General features: G+C 36.9%; 2 protein-coding genes across 4 annotated transcripts in view; one reads left to right on the top strand and one right to left on the bottom strand.

The window, feature by feature from the left end:
* IMMP2L (inner mitochondrial membrane peptidase subunit 2) overlaps positions 1 to 14,007 on the bottom strand; it is an 880,842-nt gene that overhangs the window by 401,351 nt on the left and 465,484 nt on the right. The window lies entirely within an intron of this gene.
* LRRN3 (leucine rich repeat neuronal 3) overlaps positions 10,902 to 14,007 on the top strand; it is a 33,062-nt gene continuing 29,956 nt past the window's right edge. For both annotated transcript variants that reach the window (XM_017515623.2, XM_017515622.2), the window contains exon 1: positions 10,902 to 11,697. The gene's annotated coding sequence lies outside the window, so the exon portion shown is untranslated. The remainder of the gene's footprint in view (positions 11,698 to 14,007) is intronic.

Raw genomic sequence — 14,007 nt, 5'->3', positions numbered from 1 at the left:
ACTTAGTTAAATAATATAGAAGGAATCACAATCAATATATGTTTCCTTGAATTAAATATGACATTATTTTGCTCTAAATCCACTCAATCTAATACTATACAAATGGGCATTTACTTATATTTAAGCTCACTATATTTTAATCACTCTTAGAATTTATTCTGCCCTAGGAGGACAAGTTTTGACTTGGGCCTTAAGACAATGTTCCAAATCGCACATGAGGTGCTTCATAATTCAAGCACAGGTATGCTTGCACATGCATAGTAAAGACCATAACATCTTTTTTAAACATTAGTAAATGAGCTCCTAGCTTTATGATTACACATATATACCAATAACTTGGATAACTAAATTATCCATGCATCTTCAAATTACAATCTGCTATGGTTTGTATGTGTCCCCACATTTCATGTATTGGAAACTTGATCTCCAAATTCATATATTGATGGCAAATGGAGGTGGGGCCTTTTAGAGGTAATTAGGTTTAGATAAAGTCATCAGAGTTGAGCTCCCATGATGGGACTGGTAGCTTTAATAAGAAGAGAAAGAGAAATCTGAGCAGGCATGCTCTTGCTCTCTCACCATGTGATGCCCTCTGTCATGCATGATGTCATAAGAAAGCCCTCATTAGATGCAGCCCCTTACCTTGAAATTCCTAGTCTCCAGAACTGTACAAAATTAATGTCATTTCTTTATAAATGACCCAGTCTGTGGTATTCTGTTACAGCAACAGAAAATGGACTAACGCATAATATCTTTTCTCTATGAAAAAATTACTTCTCCAGATAAGGTGATGCTTGGTGTTAACTGAAATATAGGACTGTTACAGTGGACTGGAGAGCTTATTGCTGCAGGAAAGAATATCTGATGTTTCATGGTACTTGGAGGCATTTGGAAAACTCTTCCATTATGCAAATGAAATAAAAAATATAATCACTGTACTTGAAACAAAATAAGGGCTGTTAGATTTGACTCAATCCTTTCAATGCAATTTTATCACATATATATGTAAATACACACACATATATGCATATATTTATATATACTAAGTATATATGTATATTCTTATATACATATGTGGATAATATATATTGTATATGTGTATATTATATATAGTATGTATACACACAGACTATTTCAAAAAGATTATAAGTGATTGAAAGGGCACGGAAAACTTAGACTTAGTTAGCTAATTGTTAACGAAAGTTAAACATCTGCCATTTCCATCATTCTACACTCAGTTAAGCCAGGCTGAGGATTATCTTATAAATGCTGGCTTTGTTATATTTTTCTCTTAACAAACAATTCGGTTCAATCTCTTCTTACTGAATGCTTACTATATGCCAGGCATTGTGCTGAGGACCAGGAATACAAAAACGCAGACATCCTGTTCACTACCAAGTTTCAACACGGTCACATATCTGGGACCAAATGTATATTCATTTTAAAAACAGAAACTCTGTAGTAACTTTCAGTATTAGAGGAATTCTTGTCAGCAGCCATGATATCTAAACTGCTAAATATATACTCTAAGTAAATATTCTATAGGCACATCAGATCAGAAACAGCTCGCAGCTTCAGGCTGTTTATTTCAAAATGAATTGAAGACTTGTAATCAGACTGGTGAGGATATTATTGATAGAATAAGTATCTGTGTACTTTGACAAGAATAAATTTTCTTCTTTCATGCTTTCAAATTTAGGGCTTTTTTAGTGGTGTTAGGATGCCCCCATTTAATGCTAGAACACCATTTAGTTTATCCTTAGTCAATTCTACTGAATTTGGCATTCCTTAAATTTGATTGAGGAAGAAATCTGAAAAAGACAATGACTTGAAATATATGTTTATTAAAAAGGCAAGACTGTCAATATACTTAAGAAAAAAGAAAAGGTAAAAACAAAAAAAGCCAAGACTACTTCTGACAATGCTGTATTAGCTTCTCACACTTATGATTTTTTAGTATTAATCTTTGAGAAACCATGAAAGAAATAAACTTGTACTTGCTTATTGTGCCTGTTTCCAGATTTCATACACGTTACCACCTCTCTGTAACAGTAGTCTTCCAAAGAGAGACTTGACCAACCTGTGCGCATAGACACTGTTCTTGGTGCAGTACTAAAGCTCTGCACTATGAGTCCAAAGATCTCATTTAGTCATGGACTCTTGTGCAGGTAAGACACTAACTGATATGACGGTCAGCAAAAAGTAAAAGAACAAGTAATCTATATATATTTATTAATATCTGCATTTGTGGATTAACTAATGTATTGATACATCTCTTGCTTGCTGTATTAAAGTAGCTCAACACAGAGGTAAGAATGACTTCCTCCCCTGACTTTCTATATGGGTGAAGAGGTGGCAATCTCTGATTGGGTGTCTGCATAGCGCTTTGTAGAAATTTCTTTTTTTTGAGACAGAGTCTTGCTTTGTTGCCAGGCGCCAGGCTGAAGTGCAGTGGCATGATCTCGGCTCACTGCAACCTCCGCCTCCCGGGTTCAAGCAATTTTCCTGCCTCAGCCTCCCGAGTAGCTGGGACTACAGGCCGCACCACCAAGCCCAGCTAATTTTTGTATCTTAGTAGAGATGGGGTTTCACTATGTTGGCCAGGATGGTCTTGATCTCTTGACTTCATGATCCATCCGCCTCAGCCTCCCAAAGTGCTGAGATTACAGGCGTGAGCCACTGCACCCGGCCCACTTTGTCTACTTTTAAACTAATGTCATTGACCATATCAAAATGGGGAGGGTCCCACAAACCCTATTTTCCAGGGTGAGGAAGAAAGAAAGATTGCCTGATATTTTAAGTAGGAGCTGCTTTCTCTGTTGTAGGTTGGTAGGAGCTGGAGAGTGGAGCAGGAGCCTCCCAGAAGCAGTGTTTTCTCACCCCAAATCTGAACTGGAAGCTCATTAAAGAGCACCAAGCACCAGTCTGCAGTAGCCATTCTGAATTTAACAGTAACAATTTGGAGGCTGCAAATCCTGAGGTCTGACTCTGAACATGTGTTTGTTTATTGGCACAGGGATAGCACTACACCATTTAGTTATAAAGCACAACGGAGTAAATCTAAATTAATACGAGAATCCATATTTTGTCCTTCTTTTGCTGTATGTCACACTTCTCAGTGAGACCCTAACCAGAGCAGGAATTAAGAATAGGTCAGAAGAACATCTGCTTTTCTTATTTTGATTACGTGGGCAAGCAAAGGAATTTGCTTTTATAACACCAAAATAACTTGGAATGCGGCAAAAATAAACGCACCTTCTGTCTCACGGAATGTTATTACAGTACAACGCTTTGTGAATGCTTGTTGGCATTTTCAAGCATTTTTTTGTTCCCCTCATTTCTTTCTCAGCTCCATAATGCAATCCTCATGGTTTGAGCACTAGACTTCAAATGAGACATCTATTCAGAGAGTGTTCAGACAAAACGAGTGGTTTCCTTAGTAATGGGAACTATGTGAAAGCCTTCAGCACAGCCCCTCAGCCAGCCAGGCTTCTCCCGCGCTTGTGGTTCACACATAGGCTCTCAGTGAGCATTATACAGCTGGGGGACACTCCTAAAGTCTAAACTGACCAAAGCACTGAATATTCATTGTATTTCTAATAAAATGTATCCTTTATAAAGGTTAAGGATGTAAGAAGTACTCTTAATGGTGAGGGTTAATTCGCTCATTTTCTGCATCATGTCTATGGAATAGAAAGAAAGATAAGTGATTTTGCAAAAAAAAAAAAAAGACACGTGTTATTCTTTTGTTTGACTATATTTTACATTTCCTTACCTTAAAAACCTAAGCCTGTCATATTCTTGTTCTGTCTGTGACTAAATACTGCTACTTCTGATTTTCCAGTTTTCTGCATTAACAATCATCTTCAATAAAGCTTTGAAATTCCGCTATTAAGACAGGATGCGAATTTTGCCTTTTGTAGTCTCAAATATATATAAAATATAGTAAGTAGCTGCATATATACCAGTGTTGAAGTTTTATGGATGTGCATCTATCCATTTGATTACTTAGTTTCAGGACAATATAATAATTAGAAAAACAGCTGGTTTCTCTGGGTAATACAATTGTCACTCATCTTAAATATTGATTCTCAAAGGCAGACAATTAACAGCAACTATCCAAAATAAAAAACAACATGAAAATAATAAAAAAAATTATCTCAGCTGATATCATGTTTGCCTTTGAGGAATAATAATTTATAGATACCTTCATACTACATTAATCATCCAATTAGGAGAATAAAAATACAGTCAAAGATTTTGGGGATGAGAAATATGAGATAAAGCTAAATTGTTAGCCTTCTACCATGAATGTTTTGTGTCAATTTTATGATAAAAGTTAAGCAATAAAACATGCAAAGAAGAGGAGAACAAAGGCCTCAAAAGATAACTGAAGAAAAGAAAATATAGTTTTAAGACTGTTGGCTTTGGAGTCTGACTTGCATTCCAGCTTTCCTTCCTCACCAGCATGATAACTGCAGAAGTTGACCAACCCCAGTTTCCTCTTCTGTGAAAAGGGGAAAGTCCCTGACTGCCACACAATACTGCAAGAATGAAACCATATGTGTGCAGGGTCTACCAAGTTTCAGTGTCTTGCATACAGTTAAACTCAACAAATGCTATTTATTATTCTAGATACTTTAATTTCAGCATATATAATTTCTCCACTTACAGAGCAATAGATATTTCAAAATCTGATCTATTCCATTGTGGTTTGTGGATAGCTCAAGGAAAATCTTTTCTATTTTTTTTAATAATAATAAATATAACAAAAATACTAAATTTGCTGTCAATAAATAATTGAACTGAGGACTGAAGAGTGAACAGTGAGACGCAGGCTTGCTAAACACAAGTATGTGCCTGACTGTGTTGTGGAGGAAGGGGAGAATGGACTAGGGGGGATGAGAATAGAAGCAAGAAAGATGAACTAGAAAAGATGAGACTGAAAGCAGGGAAGTTAGGAGCAATTGCAGCAACCAAGTAAGAGATGATGAGCACCTAGGAGATGGAGAAGATAATTTAAGAAAATGAGTAAAATCAAGTTGTATGTGGTCAACTGAAAGGCATGAGGCACAAGGGCCAAAGTTCCTGCAGTTTTCTAGGTAACTAGGCAATAGCAGAAATAAAAAAAAAAAAAAAAGAAAGAAACCCAGTTTAGGGGAGAGCTTAAGAGGTCAGCTGTAGATACGTAGAGTACAGAGTGCCTGGGGATCAAGCAAGTAGAGACATTTACCAGACAATTGGAGGGATGTATTGATAGGTAGAAAGATGGATGGATGGATGGATGGATAGATGGATGCATGGATGGATGGATGCATGGATGGATGGATGCATGGATGAATGAATGAACAGATTCATAGAGATAGAGAGAGATAAACAAATAGATAGAATTTTATTTGCAAGAGCAGTGATTTAGATTTGAAAGTAGTAAGTGGAAGCCAGGGATGGTGGCTCACACCTGTCATCCCAGCACTTTGGGAGGCCAAGGCAGGTGGATCACCTGAGGTCAGGAGCTCGAGACCAGCCTGACCAACAACATGGAGAAACCCAATCTCTACTAAAACTACAAAATTAGCTGGGCATGGTGGCACATGTCCATAATCCCAGCTACTCAGGAGGCTGAGGCAGGAGAATTGCTTGAACCCACCTAGGGGGCAGAGGTTGTGGCAAGCTGAGGTTGCACTCTAGCATGGGGAAAAAGAGCCAAACTCCATCTCAAAAAGGAAAAACAAAGAAAGAAAGTAGTAAGTACATAGAAGAAGAGATCGTATTATCTAAGAGAGCATATGAAGAACAGTAGGCAAAAGAACCACCTTAGGATAAATGCTTAAGAGGCAGATGAACCCACAATGACAAGGGACAGAATGTGCAGACAAGCATGAGAATGACTTAGGAGGCTTTGATGTACAGGACCCAAATTGGGAGGGCACTGGTTAAGATTCCAAAGCAGAATTTCAGTAAGAATTTCAGTAACAAGTTTGGATTAGAAACCAGAGAAAGGTCATCTGAAAAAGTAGGTAGAAAGTGATGATGTGGTTGTAGCAAATGTTGATAACTCTTTTGAGAAACTCTTATGAGGAAGACAGAGATGGAAAGACAGACTAGGGTTAACGATTAAAGGGATGATTGTTGTCATCATTGTAGTATGATTAAGAATTAAGCATATCTACGGATTTTGTGGAAATATTGCTAGATATTTTTTCACATTGCTAAAAAAGAAGTAAAAGTCAATTCCCTGAAAGCAACCAATGGAATGACATAGAAAAACCAAGAGACTTTTTGGATCTACAGAGAAATACAAGGAGAAACATAGGGAAGAATAAAGCAATTTGAGGAAGAGACAGAGAAACAAATTTGTCTCCTTGATTTTCTGACGTGTCCTCCTTGATTGTGAATTTCGTGGATTAGTGAGATTACTTCAAATTACTTGTATTTTTCATTAAAAATAAGACCTTTGGGCCGGGCGCGGCAGCTCATGCTTGTAATCCTAGGGCGGATTAAAACAAATTTAATTTTGCTCCTAAATTAAAACAAAACCTATAGGTAAACAAGAATCTCTGTTTTTCTCCAATTCTACTTTCCAAAACTCCTTTGAAAAAGAAAATGAGAACTCTGATCCAACTTGCTTTAGTTCAACATTCTAATAAACAACCAGTGCTACTACTCACTTTACATCATGTTTCTAACTTAATTGAGAACAAATCTGTTATTAGAATTAGATCACAAAGGTCAAAGTCACTGAAGACCTTCTTAGCACAATGTCAGCCCCTCACCGTCAGTGGCTCATTCATGTGTATTTAGCTTTCTGGGCATAATCAACTCGTTTTTTCCACTAGGCACTGCATTTCTTCAGAGCTCTACTTCTCAAATCATGACAGCAGTAAAAATTCTGTCATCAACCCTGAACAACCTCTACTGTATAAAAGCATCCACTGTCAGGCTGGGCGCGGTGGCTCACGCCTGTAATCCCAGCACTTTGGGAGACCAAGGTGGGTGGATCACGAGGTCAAGAGATCGAGACCATCCTGGCCAACATGGTGAAACCCCGTCTCTACTAAAAATACAAAAAAATTAGCCGGGTATGGTGGCACGCGCCTGTGGTCCCAGCTACTCGGGAGGCTGAGGCAGAAGAATCGCTTGGACCCAGGAGGCAGAGGTTGCAGTGAGCCGAGATTGCACCACTGCACTCTAGCCTGGAGACAGAGCAAGACACTGTCCAAAAAAAAAAAACAAAAACAACATCTACTGTCTAGTGCATAAAACTCATCCCTTTTCAAAAATAGTATTTTATTTTTGGTATCCCTTGTTGCTGACTACATTGAATTGGTTGCCTCAGCCATCCATCAAGCGTTCCTTTATTTCACAAATGAATATTGAGTGCCTTGTGCAGCAGAAAGAGCTTTGGCTCTGTAAGCGGAAGAACTGAGTTCAAATTTTAGCCCCATTATTTAATAGTTTTGGGACATTTGGCAAGTAAGCCAGCTTCTTTCAGCCAATGTTTCTATACTGTCAACTGAAGGCAAACACATCTATCTTATAAAGATGTTGTGAAGATTAAATATCTTTTAAAACACACACGAATAGATGTTAGTGCTTGACAAATGTCATTTTATATGCATTGTGGAGCTTAAAAACATAATAAGACATATACTCCCTCTAGGAGAATCTCATACACTAAAAAGGGAAACAGGTAAAATTACAGAAACAATTATGCCAAAAAAAAAAAGTTAAGTAATAAGAGTGGTAAAGAGTACTACTGTGGGTCAAATGGGAAATTACATCTTGTTAAAGGAGGAAAACCCATGACCATGATAACAGCGACCACTACCATAATAATGCCAATAGCAATGTCAAACATTTGCTCAAGACTTCTATGTTTCAGCACTTTTCTAAACCCCATATACATATTAACTGTTTAAATTCTCATAACAATTCTACGAGAAAAATAAGATGCAGAGATGATACTTAAACCAAGACGCACTGATGATACTCAGCAGAGATGATCCTTAACACAATGCTTAGGATCACTAGGAAGTGGCAAGGTGAGGACTCAAACCCAGGCAGTGTGTCTCTGCAACTCACATTCTACCAACTGCACAGGCTGCTTTTCTAACAAAAGCACAAGGCAAATAAAGCTCAGGATTTGATGAAACAGCAATAAACCAGCCACAAGTTTAAAATCCCAATCACTAAACCAATGAATACTTATTTACTGTACCCCAGTATTTTCTTATTTGATGATGAACACAAAAGTCTTTCAATATAATTTAAGGGCTGTAATTATGCATTTATGTTTTAAAAACATTTCAATACGTTTCCATTAAAACTCAATATTCATCTGGGAAACCCTGCAGACATTGCCTGCAATGTAGCTAACATGTATAACCATGTAATACTGTGTTTTGCAATGTGAAATTTCTCTGAAGCTTTATTAGCTTCTAAATGAAGAAACTTAACAAAGGAAAAAAAATGAAGGGAGAAAAGGAGAAAGAGTGAGAAGAAAAAAAGAGAGAAGAAGGAAAAGAAGAATTAGCAGAGACCCGTCAACCATCCAGTAGAGGACACAGTAATATGGTGGAATAAACCTGGAGTACCTGAAGGGTTCTATCCTGGCTTTCTTGTGCCAACTGTGGGCTGAGATTCCACAGTTCTCATTTGATGATCACTCACAATTGCATTAATTCAAAAACAGTAAAATCCTTACTGTATTACAATTGAATGTCTTCATATGGTATTTCATTATATAGATGATACTGAAATAACTTTTTTATGTATCTTTTGAGAGAGCCACAGTTCATATTTACAGTTAATGGCTAAACTCCCTGATAATTGAAAAAAACACCCAAAACTCACACTGATTCTACAAAGCCGTTGATACTCTTGGAACAAGATAGAAATTCAAGCCAAAGAACAGAACCATTTTCATCCAAAGACAGAGTCATTTTCTCTTTCACATTAAAAATCTCATTTCTAGTGCTCCATATTAAAGTTGTAAAAATGAGTATAAATATTTTAAATTTATCATGTACCTACATTAATAATTGTAAGAAGAGCAATTTGATCTCCCACCTTTCAAAAAAAGTAATAATTTAGTCAAAACAATTTTCTATGAAATAATGTAATATAACATATGAATGTTATCAATTCTAACTGAATGTTTATCAATTCTAACTGAATAAAAACTGAAAAGATTTTTCTTGATTTCTGAAAGAGAATGAAATTTAAAATATTAGGTACGATTGTAGTTTAATTTAAAAACCAAGGAAGAACTTTAATCATGTATCTGTTTGACTATCACGACTTGCCTTCATTATGGGAGTGCATTATAACTGATTGTTAGATTTGTCAGTTATCCAACCAATACCAATCAATGAAAACGAATAACTTAAGATACCACGGCATAAATGAAAACTCCTATTTCAAATAATTATGACAATTTTAAGATTATTCTTCCATATGAGGAAATAAATCATGCAAATATTGAAACGATTTTGAATATTAAAGAAATTGAGGTTGGATAGAGTAAAATTAAGAGATAAGAAGGATGATGATTATTATTAATAAAAGTACATTTGTGGGAGGATGGGGAGGGGCAGCATTAAAAGAAATACCTAATGTAGATGACAGGTTGATGGGGCATAGCAAACCACCGTGGCACATGTATGCCTATGTAACAAACCTGCACATTCTGCACATGTACCTTAGAACTTAAAGTATATATACATATATTTTTTAAAGTACATTAAATTATATATAAGCATACTCTAACACAATATCCCAACACTCAACCATGATCCTTAACATACAGAATTGACTCAGTGCTTTCTGAGTAAATACTAGAGTGTCTAGTAAAGAATAAAACCCTACAATAACATTCGAAAATAGGTGTTCTTAGGTTAAATGACAAACTACTTTAATTTTGAACTTATTTTGATTCAAAAGGCTAGGAACCATCTGAATAAATTTTTATAGAAAAAAAGCATTTGGGAACTGTTTCTAGAAAACTGTGGAGTCAAAATATTTAGTATTTAAAGATAAGTCTATTGCTTTAAAAATTTCCTGGTATTAGTAGTATTATAATAACTGCAAACTATTGGTCTACGTCATGTCAATATAACACTTAAGGAGCAATTAGATGTGAATTTTTTTTTCTGTCAATCTAATAAGTGTCATTTCTTTTTACTCCACTAGAGGGTAGTCTCTCAAAACTAGGGTTGGAGTCATGACTCTAGCCTGCTTTTGACCTGTTGATAAATTAATCCTCCTTAACATTCTCCTCAACAAGATGTCTCTCTAGTATACTAACCAAGGTTGAAAAGATGCATTTTTAAAACTGCTTTTTGATTTTTCATAGATGGTCTTTGAGAAATATGCACTGCTATGTGTTTCTGTGTTTTCCAAATTTCTGGTAATTAATAACAGTGTTTTACATATATGGCTTATATAGTATATTATCCTGGGAAATATCTCTCAGAGTTAATAGGCCTAAGAATAAAGATAAATAGGTTTTTTGATAATCTAACTTATTACAATTGAAATATTTCCCCAGAGTGGTAAAAAATATATATATCCTAAATACACACACACGCACAGATATACAAACATACCTACACATGTACCCATTCATATGTGGCTCCTAGATTTATTACATCATTCAAAAAGAAGTCAGTGAATATAATTAGAAATGCATATTTTAAAAAATTACCCCCTCCAATGCCAATGTTGTGAATTATAGAGAGGCAAATACAACAAGCTTTATTTTAAAAATCTGGTCAATCCATACAAGAAATGTCATTGCTAAAAAAAAGAAAAAAAAAAGTGTTATGGAACAGCAAGCACAGATGCTAAATTAAGTAGGATCTATAGAGAACCAAATGCCAAAACAGTTGCAAGCTCCTCTTCTTAAATAATACAGTCTTTGCTGAACTTCACAGAGACAGAGTCGGAGGTGTGAGTCCTTACCAGTTGTTTTTAATATTTGGGAAATCCTTATTAGTAGTGTGTCCTGTGTATTTTCAGACTGAAAACATAGTTTCTCTGAATGACTGATAACCACAAATTGAGAAAACTTGTCAAAAATTCCCAACATTCCCCTGGAAAGAAAAAAAAAAAGAAGGAAAATGATACCTAGGAAAATATGCAAGCCTGTTTCATTTATTTGTATCCTAAGCAGCAGTGTCATAGAACAGACAGTTCGTTTCAGCCAACCAGACTGGAGCAGCTGCGAGTGCTACATCTTGGCAGTGTGAAGCGATTGGCTCCTCTCTGGGGAGTGGAGGGTGTTCAGTTATTAATGACCGCTGAGCAGGCAGCAGCATGTCAGTGTGACAACTGATCGGGTGAACGATGCACCACTAACCACCATGGAAACAAGGAAAAATAAAGCCAGCTCACAGGATCTCTCTTCACTGGATTGAGAGCCTCAGCCTGCTGACTGAGAAAAAGAGTTCCGGGAAAAAGAAGGAATCCTGGCTGCAGCCTCCTGCCTTCCTTTACATTTTAAAATACAGAGACAAGATTACGTGCATGTGTGCATATCTATAGTACATATTTGTGTATACTTTGTTACACAGAGACACAAATGCACCTATTTACACCGGGCAAGAACACAACCATGTGATTATCTCAACCAAGGAACTGAAGAATCCAGCACGCAGGGACATCGGAGCTGGGCTAGCACTGAAACTGCTTTTCAAGGTAAGTTTAAAATACACATGTCTTTTAAAATACGTTCTATTTCTTGTCTCCTCGATGATCATATTTTTACATCTAAATCCTCCTTTGATGTCTTCTTCTTGTCTGAATTTTAAGAGCATTTTTCTGTTATTGCACTTTTGAGAAGAAATTCACATGCAAAACCCATCTGGCTCTGTGTGTGCCTAGCTGTGTTTGTGAGATTCTCCAACATGCATTTTACTAGCTTGAATGCCCATCAGAGGATGTGAGTGGGAGAGAAAAAGCAGTGTTGGGGGGAGGAGAAAGAGGAGGGAGAGAGAAGAGAAGGGAACAGTGGGGGAGAAGAGAGGAGGAGAGGGAGAGAGAAGGAGATGGGGGAGAGAAAAGGGGGAGAGAAGGAGACAGAGACAGAGGAGAGGAGAGAAAGACATGGGTGGGGAGGTGCAATTTTCCTTTTTCTTCACATTATTTGTAGTGAAAAGCAGATCATATGTTATTCTGTGTTTTGAAATCAAGCCACCAAATAGGGCATTTTCATTCCCTCTCATCCAGTAGATGGATATTAAGGCAAATGCTGTTGTATGTCAAGAGCTAAAACCACTAAGCAGAGTAGCAGAATGAGCATATCACAAACAGCTATTGAATTTCTGCCAGGCTACATCTTACGGACCGGGGTAAATGTCTTCCCTTTAATAACATTCCCTCGCTGGTCTGAAGGGACAGTGCAAATGTCTGATTGCTAATGCAGCTGGAACTGCCACACACTAGGTAAAAGGATCCCATGAACCAGAAGAGTTCTAATCTTCTTTGGTAATTAACAGGATCACAGCAGGATGGCTTTAAAGTACATTTCCTATTTAAGAAGATTGTTTGTTCTAACCGACTGCTATATTCCCTTTGCTGTTATTGAGCTGGATGGCTTAATTCGGCTCTAATTATTCATTTTTAACAATATGTCCTTGTTTCTGTGCCTCTAATCTCAGTGAAAGCAGGCTATGAATGTGAGCAGAACCTTCCTAATTTAGTGAAAACGGGATAACCTGAGAAGAAAAAAGAGAAGTAAATGTTCAAAATACCTACCTAGCAAATAATGTGCTCTGGGACCATAAATATTACTCAAATATTTCTCATCTTTGGCTTCAGAAGCAATGCCTTTGAGACACAATTACTCTCAGTAAACTCTATGAGCAACCATGTATCGATGAATCATGGAATTCAGTGTGGGTTAATTTTTACTTCCAGTCTTATAAAGGAAAGCCAGCTACTTAGATTATGCTTTCAAACAGAAAACACCAATTGAGGATATTGATGGAAACATTCACTGTCCTCTTTACTGGGTCCTGGAAAGACAGTAAAATAAACCTAGCATTTGTGTTTCATCTTCTGCGGCTCTCTCCTGCCTTCTTTTAGTTCAACTAACCACATAGTTAACGGAGTCAGCTTCTTTCAAACTGTGGGGTTTTTTTTCCCACAACTGTGATTTCAGAGCTATTATTGGTTTTCTAGTTGGTAATAGAAGCCAAAGCAAAAAGACAATAACGAGCCACTTAGATCCTGCCACTTTCCCATAAATGTGTCAAAAAATGAGTCAGTTTACAATATGTAATATAAGAAGTCAATTAATTTCAGTGACCTTTGTAAATGATGACAATAAAGCAGCTCTGACAATATGCCAGTGGCTTCGATTTTGTCTCTGTAAAATGAACAAGTTTAAGAAGAGGGTTCCTGTTTAGAGAGAAAAATGAAAGGTGCTGAAGCATCAGCTTGCAATATTGGCAGCTTTGCTCGCTCTGCCTCAAACACCACATGCATTCTATTAAAAAAACAAAATGATTTATTACAAAATGGAAAAGGTGTTTTATTTGTGTTTCTGCTATTTATTAAAGGTGCTGCTTTTGAAACAGGCCAAATCTGATATTTTGAGGTACCTCCTAAGTTCCTAACCAGGAGGAAAAGGCTTGAAGTAGATATTTAAGCCTCTGATTTCAAACTCCCATATAATGTAGCACTGCAGTATTGACTTCAGTTTTTCTTAGACCTTTTCTAGGGAAAGTCTGCATGCCAAACACACACATTCTTAAATCTAACCCGCCTTGTAAACTGCAATTGATGACACTTAAGAACAGTGGAGTCACTCTTTAACCTTAGTAAAGCTCACATACATATTTTGTGGATTACAGAGATCAGTAACGTGCCCACTGGAGTCTGAGAAATACCAACACTCCAGGCCCCCAGTGTTGTCACTCAGTGTGTGCCAGTGAGTTTGGTGATTTGATCAGTATGCACTGATGCCAGATGATGGACATATGCGTATGCCTGGAAGTCTTAACC

The sequence above is a fragment of the Cebus imitator genome, unplaced genomic scaffold (genome assembly GCF_001604975.1).
Source record: "Cebus imitator isolate Cc_AM_T3 unplaced genomic scaffold, Cebus_imitator-1.0 Scaffold554, whole genome shotgun sequence".
Lineage (NCBI taxonomy): Eukaryota > Metazoa > Chordata > Mammalia > Primates > Cebidae > Cebus > Cebus imitator.
This window is presented reverse-complemented; position numbering and strand designations above follow the sequence as displayed.